This window comes from Rattus norvegicus, chromosome 13 (genome assembly GCF_036323735.1).
Source record: "Rattus norvegicus strain BN/NHsdMcwi chromosome 13, GRCr8, whole genome shotgun sequence".
In the NCBI taxonomy this organism is placed as follows: domain Eukaryota; kingdom Metazoa; phylum Chordata; class Mammalia; order Rodentia; family Muridae; genus Rattus; species Rattus norvegicus.
The window spans coordinates 11,521,755-11,546,287 of record NC_086031.1 but is presented as its reverse complement, the minus strand read 5'-3'; the positions used below and the strand labels follow the sequence as shown (position 1 = coordinate 11,546,287).

Genomic DNA, 24,533 nt, shown 5'->3' with positions numbered 1-24,533 from the left:
ACCTTGTAGTTTATGATTTTAATGCAAGCCATTGTAACTCTTCTTTGGGTCTGAATTTTTAATCAGCTGGTACTTAATGTGAACTATAACCAGGGAAAGTGCATAATGCTAAATTAACATAAAATATAAGTTATAGCAGAAGAAAAATAAGAGGACACCAAGAGAGTTGAAATCTGGTTCATTGTTTGGGGGTTGTTTTTGTACATTACCCAAGAGATCTTGCAATCTAAACCATGACATTTCTAATCTAGTTGGTAACAGTTGTTTTCTAACACCATAATTAAAAATAGTACACAGTGTAGTACACTCTTCTGTTAAAAGATATTTACCACTTATTATTTTTTGAGTAAATTACTTACTTAAATAAATGTGACACCATGTGCTTATTCCTACAGTTATTTATTGACTATTATTTTTAGATAAGCAAATACATTGTTTTAAAATGCGTTGATAAGTGTGAACAGGGAGCTATCACTGTATCTTCAGCTAAAGGCCTAGTGATTGGGAATGATACTTTTATAAATATAAAATCTAATAATTTGCTTTGCGTATATGAATGCCTGAAACCATTAGACAAAATTTGCTCAGAAGCTGGGTTTTATTTTAGAAGATGTACTCAAACACAAAATGTGCTTTATAAGTTAAGTTTAGAGGCACATCATTATCCATTTTTATTACTTAAAAAGACACTACAACACATCTGTAGTAAAAAAAAAAAAAAACAAACAAACAGTTTCCAGTTTTCTATAGTAACTCTTATCCCTTTAACTTTGCTTCATTTTGTAACAGGATCAATTTTTAAAAGGAAAAAAAAATCTATCATGAAATTAGTAACATGCTCTAATAAAATACAAAACATTCTTACAAGCAATATTTCCAATTTAAACAGAATTTTGTTCACATTTCTACAAAGTGCAGTAATTCCCCCTCCTGTATTTTCTCTCTCTTTCTTTAACATGTTTAAAAGTTTCAAGTTCTACAGATAGAGATTTGGGGAAACATCGAATTATTTTCAAAGATGTCTATTTTCCTTTACTCCTTGCACAAAGGGGAACTTTCTTCCCCTTCTCCAAAAATCTCATTCTTACCTGAAGTAATTGCATCCAACTTTTCCTCAGGTAAAAGAGACAGTCTTACAAAATTTCAAAATCACCAATGAAGCACTTAAAGTAAGCACTCTTCTTTATGCGTGTCCCTTACTTTGCAGTTTTTTTTTTTTTATTCTGAAATGGAATCTTTTTAGCTCTCCACAAATACCTTGGTGAGCCCTCAACACTTCCTAACCACTTAATAATTTTGACCCAGTCAGCCTCTTCAAATAGATCTTTAACCACAAGAATGCTTGCAATCCCCCGAACATAGCCTCTGTCCAAAAGGAAAAGATAGGATTTTGTGAGGCCTAAATGAAGTGAGAGAAAACAAAATAAATGTAGCTGAAGCTGAGAGTGAAAAGTGCTTGGACAGATTGGTATTTTCTTTTCTGCACTGCATCCTGCCAATCTTCTTCCCCCATACCCCACTCCTTAATTAGGTCCGAATTTGGCATGTAGGAAAATGTTATCTACCACCTCAAGTCCCCCCATAATTACTAATGTTTTGTTTTAATGGGTCTTCATCCGACTGATATACTGCCCCCGCTTCACCCTGTCAACACCCCAACTCTGGGAGACCTTAGTTGTAGAAACCCTGCGGACCCCCGACGACTCATCCCACCGGATCCCTTTCATATGATTTTTTTTTTCAGTCGTGAGATTCCCCCACTGGAGAGGTTGCAGTGACAACCAGAAATTTTCATTTAACTCTCCCCTGCCTTCCTGGGCCCCAATTTTGACCCGATCGCTGTGGAGCAGCACAGCAGGGGCCGGCCTGGCTCCTTTGCTCCGGAAGGGTTTAATTGCACACTCGCCTCCCGGTGGGTTTCAGGCCCCAAGGCTCGAAGATCCCCGCCCAGCCGCGGAGCCTCCTCTACTTGGATCCCTAGCCTCAGCTAGAGACTCGAGGACCCTGAGCCTCCCCGGCCGCCCAGAGGGCGGCGCCCTCCGGGGTACCTCCGCCCTTCGCTGCTGTGCCCACCCCCTGCCGGCAGAGCGCCTCTCGCCTGGGCCGCAGTAGTCAGTGATCTGCTCCATTGGGCGAACACCTTCGTTGGCCGACATACACTCCAGCTTCGCAGGAGGCGGGCGCCGCTAGACCGCAGGTAAGGGGCCATGGGCTCTGGTGGGTGGGCTGAGGGGCGGGGGAGAACCCCGGCAAGGATCGGGGTGGGTGAGAGTAAAGGGGTGTTTGGGGCTGTGTGGCCCCTCGGGATCTGTTTGGGTTAACTCCTTAGTTGAGAATGGTTAAGTTATGGGGGTCAGCTGGGGTAAGCTAGAGGTCTCAAGAGGAACCTTCCACACCGAGGACACCCTGACCCCAGAGTCCTATGCCAGCTTGAACAGATTCGTGCGCAAAATAGCCACATGTTCATTTCTCATCGAGCTTCCCCAAGCTGACTCTACTTGGACAGTCACATTTAAAGTGGAACATGGACTGTCTGGGTGGGATTCCATGCTGGAGAATGCTTCCGCGCCCCCATGTTTATTTCGCCTGTGCAAGTTCCCTCTGTAGCCTCCAGAGGGAGGTATGGGCCTCATCTTCCCCACTAAGGAATAAAAGATTTGCCCAGCCTTCCTGCTGGCGACCCCACGGGCGCGTTATGCACGGAGGAGTGCACGGAGCCCGCCTGGATTGAACCCCGCAAGCATGCATGCTTGCTTCGCGCCCCAAGTTTGCTTTTCTTATTTAAAGCTTTGCAGTTCAAATGCACACCCTGGGCAAGAGCAGCCAGGGGCTCAGAGGCGCACTAGTCCCGGTGCATATGGACATATCTGCCCGGGCGCATCTGCGTTTGCGCGCACACGCGGGTCGCGGTCCCGCCAGAGGCCTCCCATCCCTGCGCTGGTGGCGACACTTGCGGCCTTTGGCAAGGCTTCAGGAGAGGATCTTGAAGGGTTTCCTTGAGTGCAAAGACAGAGAGCAGAGACAGAAAGCATGAGGCGGCTGCAGCCTTTGTAGTCGCGGAAGAATGTGGAAATGTTGAAGCACTATGTAAAACTTTTTTTGAAATGGAGTCAAGTCACATTCAGCCAGCTTGGGAAAGCAAAAACAGCGACAAAAAAAAAGTGGAGGAGGGGAGGGTGCTAAGGACAGCCGCTCCTGTCTCGGGCGTTCAGGCCGGCCCGGCGGGGTGGGGGTGGGGCTGCCATCTCCTGGAACCTGGGCTGCACTGGGCCAGAGGGGGAGGGGAGGCGCCAAGGCCCCTGCTTCTGCTACCTGTGTGGCCCTGGACCAGGCTCGGACCCCCCAGGCGAAGGCTGGGGCGTCCTTTCCACAGCTTTTTAGGACAGCTCTCCAAGGAGCCAGGAAAGGCTCTGCCTTGGCCGCGCGGTGCTATGCCAGCACCCAGTGGTGGTCGCGCCATGTGTTCTTTAATTCCAGGCTGAAGAGCTAGAGCGGGAGGAGGGGTGTGGGGCAGGTAAAAACTTGTGGACCATTCCCTACACGGGGTGCGATGACCAAGGTCCAGCCCAGACTAAGGCCTCCGTGGGGCAGGGCTCACTCGGTTATCCCTAAACAACTGAACGGGGAAGGGGCTCCCGACCACGCATGGACCTGGCCTCCGTACTTTGGGGAACCGAACAACCCTCTCGGCTACCGACCTTCAGCTGCCCAGGAATACCAGGGGTGGTGACACAAGGGCAGTCCCCTCTCACACTCCAGAGACCTACTTTTACTCCCCCCACCCCCACCGGCATAAGGGCAGCTGATTTTGCGCGGGTTGAAAACTTTTGGACCAGTTCGGTTAGCTAGGTAAGTCCGGAGGTTACTTTTTCTGGACAGGACGAGCCTTCCCCACACCCTTGAGATTAGTGTGTGTGGGGGGGGGGGAGGGCGGGGGAGCACTTCTCCCCTTCCAGGGCTCCTCGCTTTCCCATCTCTAGTAGCCCCAGCCCTCCCATACCAGATGGTCTGAAGACTGCAAGAGCCCTGCTGGGGAAGAAAAAGTAACTTGGTTTTTCTCCGAGTAACCCCGTCGGATTAGGCAGCCTGGGAGAGTAGAGGGGGTGGAGGAGGGGAGCTGGTAGAACATGGTGAAGTCTCCCAGGCAGACTGATCTCACTTTCTTCTTGTCCTCCCATCTCTTCCTCCTAGGTTAAGAGATTGTGGCCAGACTATATAATCGCTCCGGAGCGGGAAGAGGAGGGATCAGCGCTCTCCTACTGCGGTAGCGCAGCGATTTGGCTAGGCTGAGTGTGTCTGCAGCTATGCCCAGCTTGCTCCGGCAGGCGAGGAGATAGGTCCTTCCAGCCTGGAGGCTGCAAGTGTGACTCCTAGTGTCCTCTAGACGACACCTCTAAGGAAAGAGTGCGCACCGGGGTTCCAATGTGCCTCGCCGCTGGCAGCCTCCAGCCAGCACTGAGAAGGACAGCCTGAGCCTCAGCCACCAGTAGTGTGAGTGCTTGGCATAGATCTGGGAAGGCGCCTACAGGAAGTCTTTCAAGAGTGAAGACCTGAAGAAAGGCTGCGGCTTCGTGGCTCCGAAGAGCCTCCAAGTGCAGACCCGCAAGGAGGCCATGCCACTCTTCACCATCCAGGAGGTGGCTGGCAAGAGGACCTGGAGACCTTTGAGCACCCCAACGTGGTCAGGTGAGCCTGGAGCCCTGGCTATGGGTCTTAGAAGGTGGTGGGCAAGGGGCAGCTGGTGACCCAACTAGAGTAAGAGTTGAGTTCCCCCAGGTAAAACCTATGATTCTGCTAGACAGGGCAGAAAAAGAGACCTATGGTGAATTCCCAGCAGCTAAGCAATTCTGAAGAGCTTTTGCTCTGCTTGTCTCAAGGGATCCAGGGGCCTTGGGTGTCTTTCAGGGAGGAAACCAAACACCCCCAGAAACGTCCCTCTGGCCTTTATTTAACTTTTCCCATTCGTGGGGGAATTTTTGACACACAGAGTGAGATTGTTATCCAGCTTGTGATAAAGGGTGGAGCATAATGTAAATAAAGTTTAAGAAAATGCAGAAATGTGTAAGAATATGTTTGCCAATCACACCCACATCGGTGGCTATCTTTATAGTTGTAGAATGACTTCTGATGGTCATAGAAGTTCAGAAGTTTCACCTGTGACTACTAGTGTTTGACATTGTTTGAAAAATGTCTTTCGAAGCTGGGTACTGGGAATACTGCACCAGGAAGATCCAGAGTTCGAAGCCAGCCTGAGCTACAAAAATCCCTGTTTGAGAAAAGAAAAGGAGGGAGAGTTAGGAGGGAGGGAGAGAGGGAGGGAGGGGAGGCAGGCACTTGTTTCGAAAATAGTTATCTGATTGTCTGTACCGTTTAGTATATGTGGAGGGACATTTCTGGTGGCTGACTTTGACTGCCTCTCTTGGGGATTAGATGTGAGTCTGTGCTTTAGATTTTAAGGCCTGTTTCCCTGGAAGAGTTGTGCAGGTGGGTGGGGAGGCATTCGTAACCAATTCTCCTGAGATTGAAGATAATGGTGTTTTCTAGAAGATGCTGGGACTTCCCCCACTGTGCCTTTTATCCTTCTCTCTTTTTTTAAGCAGTTGCATTGATGAAAGTTAAAAGGGAATGTACACACCTTTCCATAAATTAGGTGATCAGTTTACCATTCGCAGCTCTTCTTTACGGAGGGATGATCTTGGAGTCTGCATCATGGCTTCTCATTCCTGTAGGGATTCTTTACAAGAAAAACGTGCCTATTCTATGCCTTGGGGATGATATTATGTAAATAAGCACAGCTAAATATTTTTGTAGGAAGTCGAACAATGTAGCATTAGTCAGGGGAGAGGGGAAAGGCTAAAACTTTATGTTTCTTGTTTGGAGTTTTACCCTGGCCTGCAGCCTTAAGCTGGGGACTCTGCGAGGGTGTCAGCTCTCTCAATTTTGTCTCTAAATCACGAAGAGCTATAAGCAATTGTACCTGCTCTTTTCTATTCTCTACCATGTGTCTCAAGGATGTCACATCAATGGTCAGCTGGCAACAAGCATCCGAGACAGGGGTTGAATCAAGGACTGCATCTATGAGGCCATAAGGTGGAGGGGGAAAAGATTAGGGAGAGCGAGTACCAGCTCCAGTACTATCTGTGGCCAGCGCTATAGTGGCTGCTTTTGTCGCAAAACGAGCAGCTCCTGCCTCTAATTTAACCTCCTGCTCAAGAGAAGAAACACCACCTTTGCCTAAGTCTTGAAGAGAAGGAAAAAGTTGTCTATTAGGTTGGCATTCTGATGTATTGGGTGGAGCATTGGACATAATCTTTTCATCAGAGAAAGGTCTAGCAGGGATAGGATCAAAGGCACTCTCTATATCAATAATGACCAATGGGGAGGAAGGCAACTTAATGCCAGAGACTGACTCTTCTCTCAATATGGGGTCAACAGGTGAGGGGAGGGGAGCAAGCTCCCTCAACGAGCTTTCCTTCAGTGAATGCTCTCCTTCCTTGACTAAATGCTGAAGATCTGGCCATTCAGAGGTGGTTCTAAGGATATCATTAATAAGAGACCAATAACTGAAGGCAGTGACTGGAATTTTCTTAGGACCAAGAAACTCATAATAATCTTTAAAACAATCTCCAACTCTGAGCCACCTTTTTTGATCAATTGTTCCTTCCCGGGAAAACCAGGGATATATATCTTCTACCAAATCTAAAAATTTTATTAAATCCTTCTTTTTAACTCGAATTCCTCACGTCTTGAGTGACTGCTTCAGTCCTGTCACAAATAGTGACTGCTTTGAAAATGCTTGTCCCATCACTTACTAACCTTAAGATCTGTGCCGCGCTATGAACTCCTCCCGGACAGTCTCAAGGCGGGTGTTCTGTGGCGTCCTAACGATCCAAAGTCACTCTCTGGTGCTTCAGAAAAGGGCAGACAAGCCTGTCCTTACTGGTGAGTGGTGTTTTCTCCTCTGTGACTCCCAGGGGGTCCCTATTCAGGCACCAGTTGCCCCGACCCGCAGGGCAGTCGACCAGGGTCTGGGGTCCACCTAGGAGAGAATGGGGGACAAGAGACGAAAAGAATGGACAGCAAGTCAAGAAGTCTGATCAAGCTGACAATTTTTAATTTTTCTCAGGCTGAAGATATACTAGTAGAAGCAAAATGTGGGGAGGGGTTGGGTGACCACAAAAGAATGGGCCTGGCTTAATAACCAGAATATTGGCTGGGTAAATCGGCCAAGCGGGGGAACAGCAGGGTGGGTTGCTTAGTGACCTGACCACCAGTGCCTGACCACCAGTACTCAGTGATCTGATACCTAGATTTATGCTATCTATTGAATTTATGTAGAGCTGCAGGTGCTGCTTTGATCTAACCTAAGGCTATTGCATTTTGTTCTATCATAAGGCTAAAATACAATTGCTTTTTAACATGAAGACTATTGTTTATTATTCTAGCATAAGGCTAGAATACAATTGCTTTTTAACTTGAAGGCTGCTATCCCCATCTCAAGGCTGCTCCCAACAATCTCCTGAGAGGCTCAGCCTGAGCATGACAAATGAAGAGGCAAATGCTTGCAGGAAACCACTGAACTGAAAACAGGGTCCCCATTGGATAGTTGTAGAAAGGATTAAAGGAGCTGAAGGGGTTTGCAACCCCATAAGAACAACAATGCCAACCAACCAGAGCACCCAGGGACTTAACCATCATCCAAAGCATATATATGGACAGACCCATGCCTCCAGCTGTATATGTTGCAGAGGATGGCCTTGTTGGGCATCAATGAGAGGCGAAGCCTTTGGTCCTGCCAAGGCTGAACTCCCTGTCACCCAGTCTAGGGGAATGTCAGTGCAGGGAGGTGGAAATGGGGGTAGTTGGGTGGGGGAACACCTTCATAGAAGAAGGGGGAGAGAGGATAGCATAGGGAGTTTATGGATGGAAAACTAGGAAAGGGAATAACATTTGAAGTGTAAATAAAAAAATAATTCCATTAAAAAAAAGGATACAGGCATTACTCCATTCACAAAGTGCTAGACTTTGTGACACTATAACCTTGCAAAGATCCTGCCTCTCAGCACCATTGCATTGGGTCTTACTCTCCCAATACATGGAATTTGGAGAACAGACTCATACCATAGCAATCACAAAGGAGAGGATACAAAGGTATGTACTGCACAGCACCACTAATTCCAGGAAGTGGTGTGGATGACTGAGAGATAAACAGCCCCAAATCTCTCTAATGTAGATGTTCAGCACTTTTTATCACAGGAAACTATTTACAGTCAGGGAGAGTCAGGTTGCAATCAAGCCACAGTTCTGTAGTCTCCATGATAGGGCATAGAGCTTAACCTGTGCAAAGGATCTTCACTGGGACTAACAGTGAAGCCTGTGCAGAAATACTTCTGAGCAGTCTGCCCTGTCTGTAATACAGAAAACCGTGTGTCTGATTATTTCCCAAAGCTAGCATGGCCTAGCAGGGCTATTTCTTATGCATTTTTGTTTCTCTTTTCACCACAGAGTTGGTTCAAAAGAATTGAATGGCCAACTCATGGTTAAATAAAACACGAATAGACTGAGTTTCAGAGTTAATACATTACTCAAAACTAGAAAAAAAAAAAACTAGAAAGCTGCATATATGCATGAAAATAGAAAATGTGAATTATGTATATTAAATTTGAATATCGTGAAACCCAAACAAGAAGAATATACCTCAGAAGGTAGTGGGAGAGCAAAACACAAACAATACACCTTGCAGGTTAAGGGTTTGGTTTGCAGTTGAAAATATGTTCCTGGCTGGCCTGTGTTAATTCCTTGCAAGTTAGTGTTTCCATTTGTAATTAAGAATAAATTCCTTTTCCTTAAGTCTGATGTAAACTACAAAGGAGGTTTTTCAACCTACACTAAGCCCATTCCCATGATGTATTCCTTAACCTTGTTCCTTTCTTTTCATTGTGTCCTTTGAATAACATGTAAGAGCCAGCTTTCTCACCCATGTGACATCTATCTCTGTATAAAAGAGACATCAAGAGGATGATGGGCTACTCTCTCTAATCCCTATTTAGGATGAGGCAGTCAGCTGGTCAGTCCTTGTGCATCCCAAAATACAGCTGGCTTTAACTGGGCAACCGTGGATTTGTTCTTCTCTCCTCAAAATTCTCATGTTACTGAACTTTCAAAAAAAATGCAGCTCTATTTTACTCCAGTTAACATTTTGATGCACTCAGTAGGGAAGGCATTAAATTAAGTGTTGTAGGGATTAGTAGAGTTTGGGTCTGCGCTGAGACTTTGGTTTCAGATAGGATGGGTGTAGTTTTTGCTTACATTTTAGCTGTATGATATACAACTAATTATTTATGCTCTTTTTGTATACCTTCTCTGAAAAACAGGATAGTAAAATGTCTTATTGGAAAAATGGGTTTTGCCATAGTGAAGCATTCCCCACTACTCCAACAATGGAGGGGCCGAGATGAAAAATTATACTATGGAGAGTCATGGTAGTGTTCGAGATGTCAGTATGGAGATAGGGCAGAACATAGTTGAACTGGGACAAAAAATAGAAGATCTTGAAGTTCTGGGGACCATTCAGAAAAGAGAAAATGGAGTCAGTCAATTCAACAGTGTGAGTCAGGGTCTTCATTTTTCTTTGATGCATTTAGATGTTAATTACTAGAGTGGAAGGCAGATCATTCTGAGGTCTGTGTGCACCTGGGCCATGTGTAGTTAGAAGAGGCAGAGAAGGAGAGGACAGTTGTTGATTGGAATCGACAAGGATGAGTAAGATACTGTGTGTCTACAAGGAGCTTCGGTTGAACAGTAAGGACTCAGACATATGTGTACTAAAGCCATTTAAATACAGATGGGATGGATTTAGAATTACAATTATTGAACAAATGCTTAAAATGTAGAAACGTGGATGCCTATTCCTATTTATACAGAAATGTGAAACAATTTGGTTTGGAAATCTGATGCCCTTTCTTGCACACCTCCCCTGTCCCTAGGGCATTTGCATGCATATAAGTGTAAAGGTACACAGATGGACACACACACACACACACACACACACACACACACACACACACACACACATGAAGGGTGTAGACAAAAATAGTAAAACATGAAAGGGGTTAAAACATGAAGCAGGAATAGAGAAAATCATATACAAACGAGCCAGTAAGCATTAAATAAAAGTCTGGCTCTTTGTAAAACAGATTTCCCATCAATAGCTTAATTAATATTTCCTCTTTCAAATCATCTCAACCTGAATAATGAGAATGCATCTTTATCGATGGAATTTTAAAACATAGTGTAAACAGTTTTGGACAAGAAAGATGCCATCCTTCTGAGCATTTGCATTCCAACTCTCTGCTGAGATAAATTCTCTGCCAAGATTGAAATTACTCCAGGGTAATGGATTACATGTGTCGTTCTGTAAGATCAAAACATCCCACAGGCATTTAAACTAACATGGCTGTCTAGGATCTCTAGATTATTCTGTTTGTCTTGGCCACTTCTGTCCTGTTTTGTCGTCAGCCTAATTCCCATGGGAATGCAGGATTCCTTCAGGTCTGCAGGCAGCAAATTTCCTAAGCCATTATTCTGTTCTTTGCCACAATTTTTTATTGTAATAGGAAATATGACTCAAGGAGTCTCTCTAGATTTAGTTAGGCAATTTTCAGAGAAAGTAAGTTGCCTGGAATAATATCTTTCAGACTGTGAAGTCATTATAAGGGAAGGAAATTAAGTTCGCTTTTTTGTTAGTTTGCAGGGTCTTAACTGTTTGAAATTCACTGGACAAGTCTACTGTTTTAATCAACCAGAACTCTATGTAGAATTCTCATATGCAAACAAAACAACCACAGGCAACTTTCCTGGTAGAGACCTATGTCCCCTTGGTGACTGTCCCAGCTAGGTCTACTTGACACAACGTAGTTATCAGTGTTGGGGACCAGAAATCACCTTACAAACCACATGAACACCAATTTCACCCAGACTGGGATTGGTTTTGAGCATGTACTCCAGGACTGATCAATCAGAGCCAAAGTCCATATTTGGGAACTGTAATGTGACACTGAGTTACGATGCTACAGCGTTTTTAATCCTAAAATCCACAAACATCTGTGCCAAGTTATTCCACCAATCATGATTTAGGGATAGGAAATTTCCTTAGGAACATGTCATTGTACATTTATCCTGTTCTCTTTGATTGGGGTATTCAGTTGTGGCAGGGAGCTTGCCTTGTCTAATATTTATGTCTGAATTTGTCCATCAGGATGTCAGTTACCCACATACTTGTTTCCTTCTACCAATTCTCAGGTAGGTCTTGGGAACTTAAACTTTACAAGATCATTACTCAAAACAAAAGTTGCATTCCAAATGATTCCTTATATGCAGGTGTCTCTCTTAGGTTGTGGTCCATTCCAGGGGCAGTGTATACCATAAAAGCTTATACACAGGTGTAGGAAATACTGTTGGGTTGTCGGTTCAGGTCAGGCTTATTGTAGGTAATGATACACAACAGTTCCAAGGGCTATGATTGGTTTCCAAGAGCACAGAATATAATAGAATATGTAATCATTCTTGGCACTGGAAAGGTTTCTAGTAACAGAAGAAACATGAGAAAGTTTTTTTACAATGGCAGGCTAACCAGGTAACTGTTACCAGACCTTAACATTTTACCTATGGCTTAACATTCCATCTAGGTCTTAATATTTTACCTAAGCCCTAACAGTCAGAGAAGAGGAAGCCTTGATTGAGAAAAATTCCTCTATACGATCTGGATGTAGACAAGTGCAGCATTTTCACAATAAGTGATTGGTGAGGAGGGCCCAGCCTGTTATGGATGGTACCATCACTGGGCTGGAGATGTGAGTTCCTATAAGAAATCAGGTTGAGCAATCTATGAAGAGCAGGCCAGTAGTTCTCCATCACGGCTGCATCAGCTCCTGGCTCCAGGTTCCTGTTCTTTCTGACTTCCTGTCAGAACTTCCTTTGGTGATGAACAGTGATGTGGAAGAATAAGCCAATAAATCCCTTTCCTCCTCAACTTGCTTTGATTAGGGTGACTCATAACAATAGTAACCCTCAGTAAGACAATGACCTCTGTAAAAGTATCTTTAATTCACCTTATGTAACTGTCCTCTGGAGGCTTCCTGCCTCCATCTGCTAAGGGTCTTGTCCTGCAAACTTTCATCTGTACAATTTTATCTGTGCCTAGAATATTTTCAGCCTCTGAGATTTTCTACTGAATAAGCTCATCCTTTCTACTTCTTTCTGAACTCTGGCTGGCTGATTTAAAGTTGCCATTCTGGCTCGAACACCCCTCTAAGCTGACTGATTCAATCTGACTTTCTCACTTCTGACTGAATTGCTCTTTGGCCTCAAAGTAATTCTTGCCATCCATTCTCATCTTCTGGCTGCTTCTCATCCTCTAGCTCAATCTGTCTTTACTTGTGTCTAGATTTTTCCCTCTTAAACCTGTCTCTGTGTAACTCTCCTAGTAAAATGGCCTCCTCTCTTAAGTCATCTCTCTTCCCTCTGTTCCAATGAGCATTAGGCATCTCCTATTCTGTCAATTTTTTCTCTGATTCCTCACTTTGTCTGCTACTTAATTTGGAACCACTTTCAAACATGAGTGCTTCCTTCCACAAACTAAGTTTACCTTTATTGTTTGGGATTAATGATGCATAATAAGGGCATATTTGTATTCCTGTCAGAGGAATTTAAGATATGTGTTAAAGACATCCCTGTATTCTTGCTAGAGTGGCCATGTTGCTGGATTAAAATCCCTCCACAGACCCTGAGTATAACTATGGGAAGATGTAAGATTTGTGTAATTGTGGAGGAAGTAGAAAGGACATTGGTTTATTGACTCCTGGGGTCTGCAGAAAGCTTTGGCTCTGCCCTGTGGTCCAGAACCAGCTCCACAGAGGAGTGTCCACATCCACAGCAGGGTCTCCATGCTCCCTGCTGGGCTCCTGCTGTCAGACTAGGGAGGATTTAAGGTCACCCCGCATATTCAATGATGTAATCCCTGTGCCAGGCCAGAGGCCAGAAGTCAGACACTACTTCCCCCTTCCTATACCTCCTGGGCATCTAGGGGCAGAAGTAAATGGCATCTACCTCCAGCTTTGGTACGGATGCTAATATAAAGTTGGGTTCAGGTTGTGGTTGGGGAGCAGCTGTAGTGTTTGTAAGCAGGTTGCATGTGTCTTCCAGACAGTGCAATTTCTAAACGCCATTGCAGAATTTCCCTGGAGAGGAGAGGCTTCGATGTGGAATTCTGATGGTTTTAAGTTTAGACTCAAGCGTTCTACACTTCATACAGCAAAGGAGCTCGGCATTGTGTCAGATTTGTAACTTTAGGGACACCCCCCCTTAGGTTGTTGCATATATAGGGCATTATTAGGAAATAATGTATGTGAAACGTTTGTGAGTCCATACCCTACGCACCACCCCGGCTCCCAGTCCATGGAGAATGCTCTTTTGTTGCTGTTTTGTTTTCATTCTGTCCGACAGTTATTTATTTTGCTAGAGGTTGTGCATCTTACAAAATGATGTGGAGGTGTCTAGCCTGGATCTCTTTATTCTCTAATACACTGGCGAAATTTTTCCATTTTTATTTTCCAGATTAGAAGTAGGGTGGTAGAATCATCTGGTCCCTTTTCAGGAGATATCCAAAGTCTCTCATCTTAACAACAAATCCGATGCAGAAATGTACTTCTTAAAAATAAACAAACAAACGAACGAATCTCTCCACTTAAATGCTGCATCAAAAATTAGCTGATTGTGGCACCCCAATGCAATGATTATGTGTTTTCTTATGTGTGTTCACTTTCCAACTCCCAGACAGAAAGGGACAGAAGTCTTCCTCCTTGAACCTTACTAGTTACAATTACCAAGATGTCAATGGCATTCAGTAAATTTAACGTTCCTTAAGAAAACAGGTTATTTTAGAGAAAGATGGAAGGCAATTGTTCGATATTTACTTTTTAAAAATTGTCTTGGGCTAGTTAACTTGCCAGAGTTTACAAATTCAGATCAACAATTTGTTTTTATAAGGACATTGTATTTATACCCTGATTTGCAAATACAGATTGGATTTAAGAAAATGATCTTTTCTGATAGAAGAGTGTTCTCCTGTGTGAGTGGAGAGGTTGAGTTTGATATGAAAGTAGTAAGTACTGTGGGGAGGAAGGGTCTACTGAGAAGGGAAGTATGAGAATTATGAGGACAAACAGTAGGACATGTTTCTAATGAAGAATTCTCGGCTCCCAAATCCCGTGGGAGAGAGAGCTCACTACCGAGACAGGTGGGCACTCCTGAGACTGCAGAGTGGAAGAGACCACCAACACTGCCCACTCCTGCCTATATCCCTGGCCGAAGAGGAAACTGTATACGGCCTCTGGGTTCCCTTGGATGAGGGCACAGGAACAGGAAATCCGCTGCCTCTGAGACACTGCCAGAACCTGAAGGGACTGACTGGATATACAGTTCTCTGCACCCAAATCCCATGGGAGAGAGAGCTAAACCTTCAGAGAGGCAGACTCACCTGGGAAACCAGAAGAGTCTACACTCGGCCCACATCTCTGACTCCAGAGGAAAACACCAAACGCCATCTGGAACCCTGGTGCACGGAAGCTCCTGGAAAGGTCGGCACAGATCTTCCTGGTTGCTGCCCCCATGGAGAGCTCATAAACAACACCCCACGAGCAAACTTGAGCCTCGGGACCGCAGGTAAGACCAACGTTTCTGCTGCAAGCGACTTGCCTTGTGAACCCAAGACACAGGCCCACAGGAACAGCTGAAGACTGTAGATAGGAAAAACTACATGCCCGAAAGCAGAACACTCTGTCTCCATAACGGGCTGAAAGAAAACAGAAAAACAGGTCTACAACACTCCTGACACACAGGCTTATAGGACAGTCTAGCCACTGTCAGAAAGAGCAGAACAAAGTAACACTAGAAATAATCTGATGGCAAGAGGCAAGCACAGGAACCCAAGCAACAGAAACCAAGACTACATGGCATCACCGTAACCCAATTCTCCCTACCAAAGCAAACACGGAATATCCAAACACAGCAGCAAAACAAGATCTAGTTTCAAAATCATATTTGATCATGATGCTGGAGGACTTCAAGAAAGACATGAAGAACTCCCTTAGAGAAACACAGGAAAACATAAATAAACAAGTAGAAGCCTACAGAGAGGAATCACAAAAATCCCTGAAAGAATTCCAGGAAAACACAATCAAACAATTGAAGGAATTAAAAATGGAAATAGAAGCAATCAAGAAAGAACACATGAAAACAACCCTGGATATAGAAAACCAAACGAAGAGACAAGGAGCTGTAGATACAAGCATCACCAACAGAATACAAGAGATAGAAGCGAGAATCTCAGGAGCAGAAGATTCCATAGAAATTGTCAACTCATGTTGTGGTTTGCCTTGGAGTTCTCTCTGAATTTGTAAAATAAAGGCAAGAGTGTGAGATTTGGGCAGAGGGAGGAGACGGGAGCGAGAGGGGGATTAGATTCAGAGAATAGGGTTAGAGAAGACAGTTGGCAACAGTCGAGCCAGTAGAACCTGAGCAGGGGGGAAAGCATTGAACAGTTGGTATAGTTGGGAGAGTGAGAAAAGAAAATAGGTGGGAAAGGAACGGTTTAAAGACACGATGGGGAACTGAGAGAGGTTAAGTTGGGAGAAAAGTTAGAGGAATCAGGGGAGGAGAAAGGAAAGAAGCGAGGAGAGAGTCGTCGTGGAAGAAGAAGAAGCTGGAGACCTGGCAAATAAAAGGTGCAAGGGATGAGGGATTTGGGAGCTAGGAATAGGACAGTGTAGGGTAGATCTGCCCAATCTAGACGCTAGATTGTTTCATATTAATTGAGTTGCGTTTTCTTTGTACAGGCAGATTCGGGTTGGAGAGAACAGTGCAACAGACTCAACAGTCAAAGATAATGTAAAGCGGAAAAAGCTACTGGTCCAAAACATACAGGAAATTCAGGACTCAATGAGAAGATCAAACCTAAGGATAATAGGTATAGAAGAGAGTGAAGAATCCCAGCTCAAAGGACCAGCAAATATCTTCAACAAAAATCATAGAAGAAAACTTCCCTAACCTAAAAAAAGAGATACCCATAGGCATACAAGAAGCCTACAGAATTCAAAATAGCTTGGACCGGAAAAGAAGCACCTCCCGCTACATAATAGTCAAAACACCCAATGCACAAAATAACGAAAGAATATTAAAAGCAGTAGGGGAAAAAGGTCAAAGGTACACCTATCAGAATCACACCAGACTTTTCGCCAGAGACTATGAAAGCCAGAAGATCCTGGACTGATGTCATACAGCCTCTAAGAGAACACAAATGCCAACCCAGGTTACAGTATCCTGTAAAACTCTCAATTAACATACATGGAGAAACCAAGATATTGCATGACAAAACCAAATTGACACAATATCTTTCTACAAATCCAGCACTACAAAGGATAATAAATGGTAAAGCCCAACATAAGGAGGCAAGCTACACCCTAGAAAAAGCAAGAAACTAATCGTCTTGGCAACAAAACAAAGAGAAGAAAAGCACACAAACATAACCTCACATCCAAATATAAATATAACAGGAAGCAATAATCACTATTCCTTACTATCTCTCAACATCAGTGGTCTCAACTCCTCAATAAAAAGATATAGATTAACAAACTGGATACGCAACGAGGACCCTGCATTTTGCTGCCTACAGGAAACACACCTCAGAGAAAAAGACAGACACTACATCAGAATTAAAGGCTGGAAATCAACTTTCCAAACAAATGGTCGGAAGAAGCAAGCTGGAGTAGCCATTCTAATATCAAATAAAATCAATTTTCAACTAAAATTCATCAAAAAGATAAGGAAGGACACTTCATATTTATCAAAGGAAAAAGCCACCAAGATAAACTCTCAATCCTAAATATCTATCTAAATAAATATCCCAAATACTAGGGCACCTAAATACGTAAAAGAAACCTTACTAAAGCTCAAAACACACATTGCAGTTCACACAATAATAGTAGGAGATTTCAACACCCCACTCTCATCAATTGACAGATCATGGAATCAGAAATTAAACAGAGATGTAGACAGACTAAGAGAAGTCATGAACCAAATGGACTTAACAGATATTTATAGAACATTCTATCCTAAAGTAAAAGGATATGCATCCTTCTCAGCTCCTCATGGTACTTTCTCTAAAATTGACCATATAATTGGTCATAAAACGGGCCTCAAAAGGTACAGAAAGATAGAAATAATGCCATGCGTGCTATCAGACCACCACGGCCTAAAACTGGTCTTCAATAATAATAAGGGAAGAACGCCCACATATACATGAAAGTTGAACAATGCTCTACTCAACGATAACCTCGACAAGGAAGAAATAAAGAAAGAAATTAAAGACGTCTTAGAATTTAATGAAAATGAATGTACAACATACCCAAACTTATGGGACACAATGAAAGCTATGCTAAGAGGAAAACTCATAACTCTGAGTGCATGCAGAAAGAAACATGAGAGAGCATATGTCAGTAGCTTGACAGCACACCTAAAAGCTCTAGAACAAAAAGAAGCAAATACACCCAGGAGGAGTAGAAGACAGGAAATAATCAAACTCAGAGCTGAAATCAGCCAAGTAGAAACAAAAAGTACCATAGAAAGAATAAACAAAACCAACAGTTGGTTCTTTGAGAAAATCAACAAGATAGATAGATAAACCCTTAGCCAGTCTGACGAGAGGACACAGAGAGTGTTTCCAAATTAACAAAATCAGAAATGAAAATGGAGACATAACTACATATTCAGAGGAAATTCAAAAAATCGTCAGATCTTACCATAAAAGTCTATATTCAAAAAACTTGAAAATCTGCAGGAAATGGACAATTTCCTAGACAGATAGCAGGTACCCAGTTAAATCAGGAACAGATAAACCAGTTAAACAACCCCATAACTCCTAAGGAAATAGAAGCAGTCATTAAATGTCTCCCAACCAAAAAGAGCCCAGGTCCAGAAGGGTTTAGTGCAGAATTCTATCAAACCTTCATAGAAGACCATACCAATATTATCCAAACTATTCCACACAATTGAAAAAGATGGAGCACTACCGAATTCATTCTATGAAGCCACAGTTACTCTTATACCTGAAACACACAAAGAACCAACAATGAAAGAGAACTTCAGACCAATTTCCCTTATGAATATCAACGCAAAAATACTCAGTAAAATTCTGGCAAACTGAATCCAAGAACACATCAAAACAATCATCCAACATGATCAAGTAGGTTTCATCCCAGGCATACAGGGATGGTTTAATATACGGAAAACCATCTAGATGATCCATTATATAAACAAACTGATAGAACAAAACCACATGATCATTTCATTAGATGCTGAGAAAGCATTTGACAAAATTCAACACCCCTTCATGATAAAAGTCCTGGAAAGTATAGGAATTCAAGGCCCATACCTAAACATATTAAAAGCCATATACAGCAAACCAGTTGCTAACATTAAACTAAATGGAGAGAAACATGAAGCAATCCCACTAAACCCAGGGACTAAACAAGGCTGCCCACTCTCCCTCCTTATTCAATATAGTTTTTGAAGTCCTAGCCAGAGCAATCAGACAACAAAAATAAATCAATGGATTCAGATTGGTAAAGAAGAAGTCAAAATATCACTATTTGCAGATGATATGGTAGTATATTTAAGTGATCCCAAAAGTTCCAAAAGAGAACTACTAAAGCTGATAAACAACTTCAGCAAAGTGGCTGGGTATAAAATTAACTCAAATAAATCAGTAGCCTTCCTCTACACAAAAGAGAAACAAGCTGAGAAAGAAATTAGGGAAACGACACCCTTCATAATAGACCCAAACAATATAAAGTACCTCTAAAAGATCTGTACAATAAGAACTTCAAGACTCTGAAGAAAGAAATTGAAGAAGACCTCAGAAGATGGAAAGATCTCCCATGCTCATGGATTGGCAGGATTAATATAGTAAAAATGGCCATTTTACCAAAAGCGATCTACAGATTCAATGCAATCCCATCAAAACACCAATCCAATTCTTCAAAGAGTTAGACAGAACAATTTGCAAATTCATGTGGAATAACAAAAAACCCAGGATAGCTAAAACTATCCTCAACAATAAAAGGACTTCGGGGGGAATCACTATCCCTGAACTCAAGCAGTATTACAGAGCAATAGTGATAAAAACTGCATAGTATTGATACAGAGACAGACAGATAGACAAATGGAACAGAATTGAAGACCCAGAAATGAGCCCACACACCTATGGGCACCTGATTTTTGACAAAGGAGCCAAAACCATTCAATGGAAAAAAGACAGCATTTTCAGCAAATGGTGCTGGTTCAACTGGAGGTCAACATGTAGAAGAATGCAAATGGATCCATGCTTATCACCCTGTACAAAACTTAAGTCCAAGTGGATCAAGACCTCCACATCAAACCAGATACACTGAAACTAATAGAAGAAAAACTAGGGCAGCATCTCGAACACATGGGCACTGGAAAAAATTTCCTGAACAAAACACCAATGGCTTATCCTCTAAGATATAGAATCGACAAATGGGATCTCATAAAACTGCAAAGCTGCTGTAAGGCAAAGGACACTGTGGTTAGGACAAAACGGCAACCAACAGATTGGGAAAAGATCTTTACCAATCCTACAACAGATAGAGGGCTTATATCCAAAATATACAAAGAACTCAAGAAGTTAGACCGCAGGGAGACAAATAACCCTATTAAAAAAATGGGGTTCAGAACTAAACAAAGAATTCACAGCTGAGGAATGCTGAATGGCTGCGAAACACCTAAAGAAATGTTCAACATTTTTAGTCATAAGGGAAATGCAAATCAAAACAACCCTGAGATTTCACATCACACCAGTGATAATGGCTAAGATCAAAAACTCAGGTGACAACAAATGCTGGCGGGGGTGTGGAGAAAGAGGAACACTCCTCCATTGTTGGTGTGATTGCAGACTGGTAAACTATTCTGGAAATCAGTCTGGAGGTTCCTCAGAAAATTGGACATTGAACTACCTGAGGATCCACCTATACCTTTCTTGGTCATATACCCACAAGATTCCCTAAAATATAAAAAAGACACATGCTCTATGTTCATAGCAACCTTATATATAATAGCCAGAAGCTGGAAAGAACCCTGATGCCCTTCAACAGAAGAATGGATACAGAAAATGTGGCACATCTACACAATGGAATTTTACTCAGCTATTAAAAACAATGCCTTTTTGAAATTCAGAGACAAATGGCTGGAACCCAATCACAGAAAAACACACATGGTATTACTCATTGTAAGTGGCTATTAGCCCAAATGCTTGAATTACCCTAGATGCCTAGAACAAATGAAACTCAAGACGGATGATCAAAATGTGAATGCTTCACTCCTTCTTTAAAAGGGGAACAAGAATACCCTTGGCAGGGAATAGAGAGGCATAGATTAAAACATACACAGAAGGAACACCCAGTCAGAGCCTGCCCCACATGTGGCCCATCCAATTAGACAAGATGGATGAAACAAAGAAGTGCAGGCCGACAGGAGCTGGATGTAGATCGCTCCTGAGAGACACAGCCAGAATACAGCAAATACAGAGGCGAATCCCAGCAGCAAACCACTGAACTGAGAACGGGACTCCTGTTGAAGGAATCAGAGAAAGAAATTGAAGAGCTTGAAGGAGCTCAAGACCCCTTATGAACAACAATGCCAAGCCACTAGAGCTTCCAGGGACTAAGTCACCACCTAAAGACTATACATGGACTGACCCTGGACTCTGACCTCATTGGTAGCAATGAATATCCTAGTAAGATCACCAGTGGAAGGGGAAGCCCTTGGTCCTGCTAAGACTGAACCCCCAGTGAATGTGATTATTGGGGGGAGAGTGGCAATGGGGGGAGGGTGGTGAGGGGAACACCCATAAAGAAGGGGAGGGGGAGGGATTAGGGGGATGTTTGCTCGGAAACCGGGAAAGGGAATAACATTTGAAATGTAAATAAGAAATACTCAAGTTAATAAAAAAATAAGAAAAAAAAAGATAGTATACTGAAAGAAAGAAAAGGTGGTATGGAATATGTGTATAGCAGTTTTACAAAGAGTGTTTTACAGAGACTGGTTACAGAGATATCAAGCTAGATACAGGTGAAGACAGAGTGAGCAAGAGAATGAGAACAAGACAGAAAATTAAAAAATATTGTCAAAGTTAGTATGGAGCCAGGCAGAGCAATTCAGTCAGAAACCCAGAGAAGCCAGACTGAATCAGTCAGCTTGGAGAGGAGTTTTGAGCCAGAACATCTGAGTTGAGCAGACAGCCAGAGTTCAGGAAGAACTAGAAGGATGAGCTTATTCAGCAGTAACCCTCTGAGGAGAGGATTACATTTGGCATCCAATGTAATTGGAGAGAAAGAAAGCCAGCCCATCAGTGTTGCAGACAGCAGAGTCTATCTGAGAGAAAATCACAGAGGACAGGAGACATATGAGAGAAAGCTACAGAAGAGAGATTCACCTAGGATCATCTCCAAAGAAGGCATCTGTTCTTCCAGTTCAGCTAGATGGCCAGAGAGACTTAGAAGACTCTGGAGCAGCCGGAGCTTCAATTCCAGAGTAATGAATGATACAGGAGCCTCTGAGAGAGTGAATCACAGTAAATCATCCACAAAGACAATTTTAACAATACAGACAGACTTTTCCTGCATTAAAAATGGGAAACTCCATTTCAGATCCCTGAAGATCAAGAGCAGGAATTGAAGGCATAGAAAAAATACTTGAAAAAGCATTGCAGTATTTATTGCAACTGGGACCACTGGAGTAAATCTTTCCCCACTTTCAATTGAAATATTTATATATTTCCTCTTTAAAAGGTGATATAGATATATTATTCTTGTATGAAGTTCTCAAAAAATAAAATTAGTGAAAATAAATCGTTAAAAAATAAAAAAGAATTGTCACATATATATATATATATATATATGTGTGTGTGTGTGTGTGTGTGTGTGTGTGTTGTGTGTGTGTGTGTGTGTGCGCGCGTGCGTGTGACATGAACTTTGGGAAGATATAGATAGGGAGGTAGGTAGATAGATAGATAGATAGATAGATATTCCATTATTTGTTATGTCATTTAAAAATAATGAAAAGACAGCAAGGACAATGAAACTAGAATTTTGGCGAGGATGTTCAGCGAAAGATTGCTTTGTTACTGTTTTGAGTGAAGTTGAGTTTGTGAGGAAGAGAAAAAACCCTCATGGGTGCTTATCACTAATGTTATTCATCAGAAGAGGGCTATTTGGGGGACTCCATAGATGCTCAGTTCACTTTTGTATGTGTTGATTCATTTAGAAGATATTTATTCGGAGGATAAGTCATATAAAGAAAAACAAAATCTACTTGGGATAGATCTAGCACAAACTATAATATTTATACACCCCACCCCAACCCATCCCACCCCCCATCCAGGGGCAAAACTTTTGCTCATTTTGTTTCATTTGTATTGGAATTTCTCTTGAATATTCTGTGGCATGATTATCATTTACCATGGTGTTAATCATCTGAAGAGAATATAGGGTCTTGGTAAGTAATTTTCAAGCTGATAGGCTTAATATATGTACCATTAGTGCTTGATTTTATATTTATTATTCAATGATGTATATGTTAATAAAATGTATATAAAATAGAAATCTTCACAGAATAAGATTGGTACAGTTGAGAGTTTATACTGTGTTCTCTCATTAAACCCTATTGGATGATTTGCCTGCTTATTAATAAAGCTTGTTATAAAACTTGGCTGATTGTAATGTGATAGTGTTCTGTCCTGTTATCCAGCAGAGGTGACCATGAGCATCTGAAAGGGAAAAAAGGTTGAATTGTACAAGTTAGAGCTTTCTTCCTTTCTTTCTTTCTTTCTTTCTTTCTTTCTTTCTTTCTTTCTTTCTTTCTTTCTCTCTCTCTCTTTTTAGTATGTATAATTTTATTGATTACTTGAGAATTTAGTACAGTGTATTTTGATCAAATTCATAATCACTCCCCCAACTTCTCTTAGATGCACATCCCATTCTATAACCATTCAACTTTGTATTCTCTCTCTCTCTCTCTCTCTCTCTCTCTCTCTCTCTCTCTCTCTCTCTCTCTCTCCTGTCTCTCTCTCTCTCTCTCTCTCTCTCTCTCTCTCTCTCTCTCTCTCTCTCTCTCTGTAACCCATTAAATTTAATTAGTGTTGCTTGTATTCATTTGATTAAAGAGCAGTCATAGGAATTCTCTCAACATACCAGCTTTGGGTTTTGTTGTTTTTGTTTTTTATCCTTTGTCTGGTTCTCTTTGTTGCATTTGGTTGGTTTAGTCGCAGAGATTTACTATTTCCTATCTTCTCTTGGGTGTTCTTGGTTCCTTTTGTTCTAGAGCTCTTAGCTGTGCTGTTAAGTAGCTAGTGAAGGATTTCTCCAATTTCTTTACCATCCTGCTTAATGCTATGGATTTTCCTATTAGTATTGCTTTTATTGTTTCCCATAAGTTTGGGTATGTTATATTCTCATTTTCATTGAGTCCAGAAAATCTTTATATTTTTCCTTTATTTCTTCCTTGACCAAGTTATTATTGAGTAGAGAGGTGTTCGCTTTCTATGTTTTATGTGGATTTTCTGTTGTTTGTGTTGTTATAGGAGACCAGTCTTAGGGCATGGTGATCTGATAGGAGGCATGGTATTATTTTAATCTTTTAATGTTGTTTAGCATTGTTTTATGCCCAATTATATGCTCAGTTTTAGAGAAGGTAGCATGAGGTACTGAGAAGAATGTGTATTCTTTTCTTTTAGGGTGAAATGTTTTGTAAGTATCTGTCACATCCATTTGATCCATATCATCTATTCGTTTTTCTGGCTCTGTTTAGATTGTATTTCAATGTCCTGTCCATTAGTGAGAGTGGGGTTTTGAAGTGTCTCACTATGTTTGTTTGGGATTCAATGTATGTTTGAGCTTTAGTAAAGTTTCATTCATGAATGTGGGTGCCCTTGCCTTTGGACAACGAATGTCCAGAATTCAGATTTTATCTTGTGTATTTTTCCTTTGATGAATATGAAGTGCACTTCCCCATCTAATTTGATAATTTCTTGTTGAAAGTCTATTTTATTGGATATTAGGTTGGCAACTCCAGTTTGATTCTTATGATCATTTGCCTGCAAGATCTTTTTTCAACCTTTTATAGATTTCGTGTCTGTCTTTGTTATTGAAAGTGTTTTCTTGTATGCAGGAAAATATTGGCCCGTCTTTGACCATCCGGTCTGTCCTTTCATGTCTTTTTAGATTTCAGTTGAGTCCATTAATTTTAGGATATTAAGACAGATGACAGCTATTTGATGTTATGTTTCCTTTTGTTGTTGGTGTTATATGCACATGTTTCTCTCTTTTTCCCTTTTTTATGAGATTATTAATATCTTTTTCCTTTGTTGTAGGCTCCCTCCTTGTGTCAGAGTTTTCCTTCTACAA

General features: G+C 42.0%; 1 long non-coding RNA gene across 1 annotated transcript; it reads left to right on the top strand.

The window, feature by feature from the left end:
• The first annotated feature begins 722 nt into the window (after positions 1-722).
• Positions 723-22,839, top strand: LOC100911239 (uncharacterized). Its single transcript, XR_358814.5, has 3 exons — positions 723-2,197; positions 4,192-4,686; positions 15,894-22,839. It is a non-coding gene; the product is annotated as an uncharacterized LOC100911239 (long non-coding RNA).
• The last annotated feature ends 1,694 nt before the right edge of the window (positions 22,840-24,533 follow it).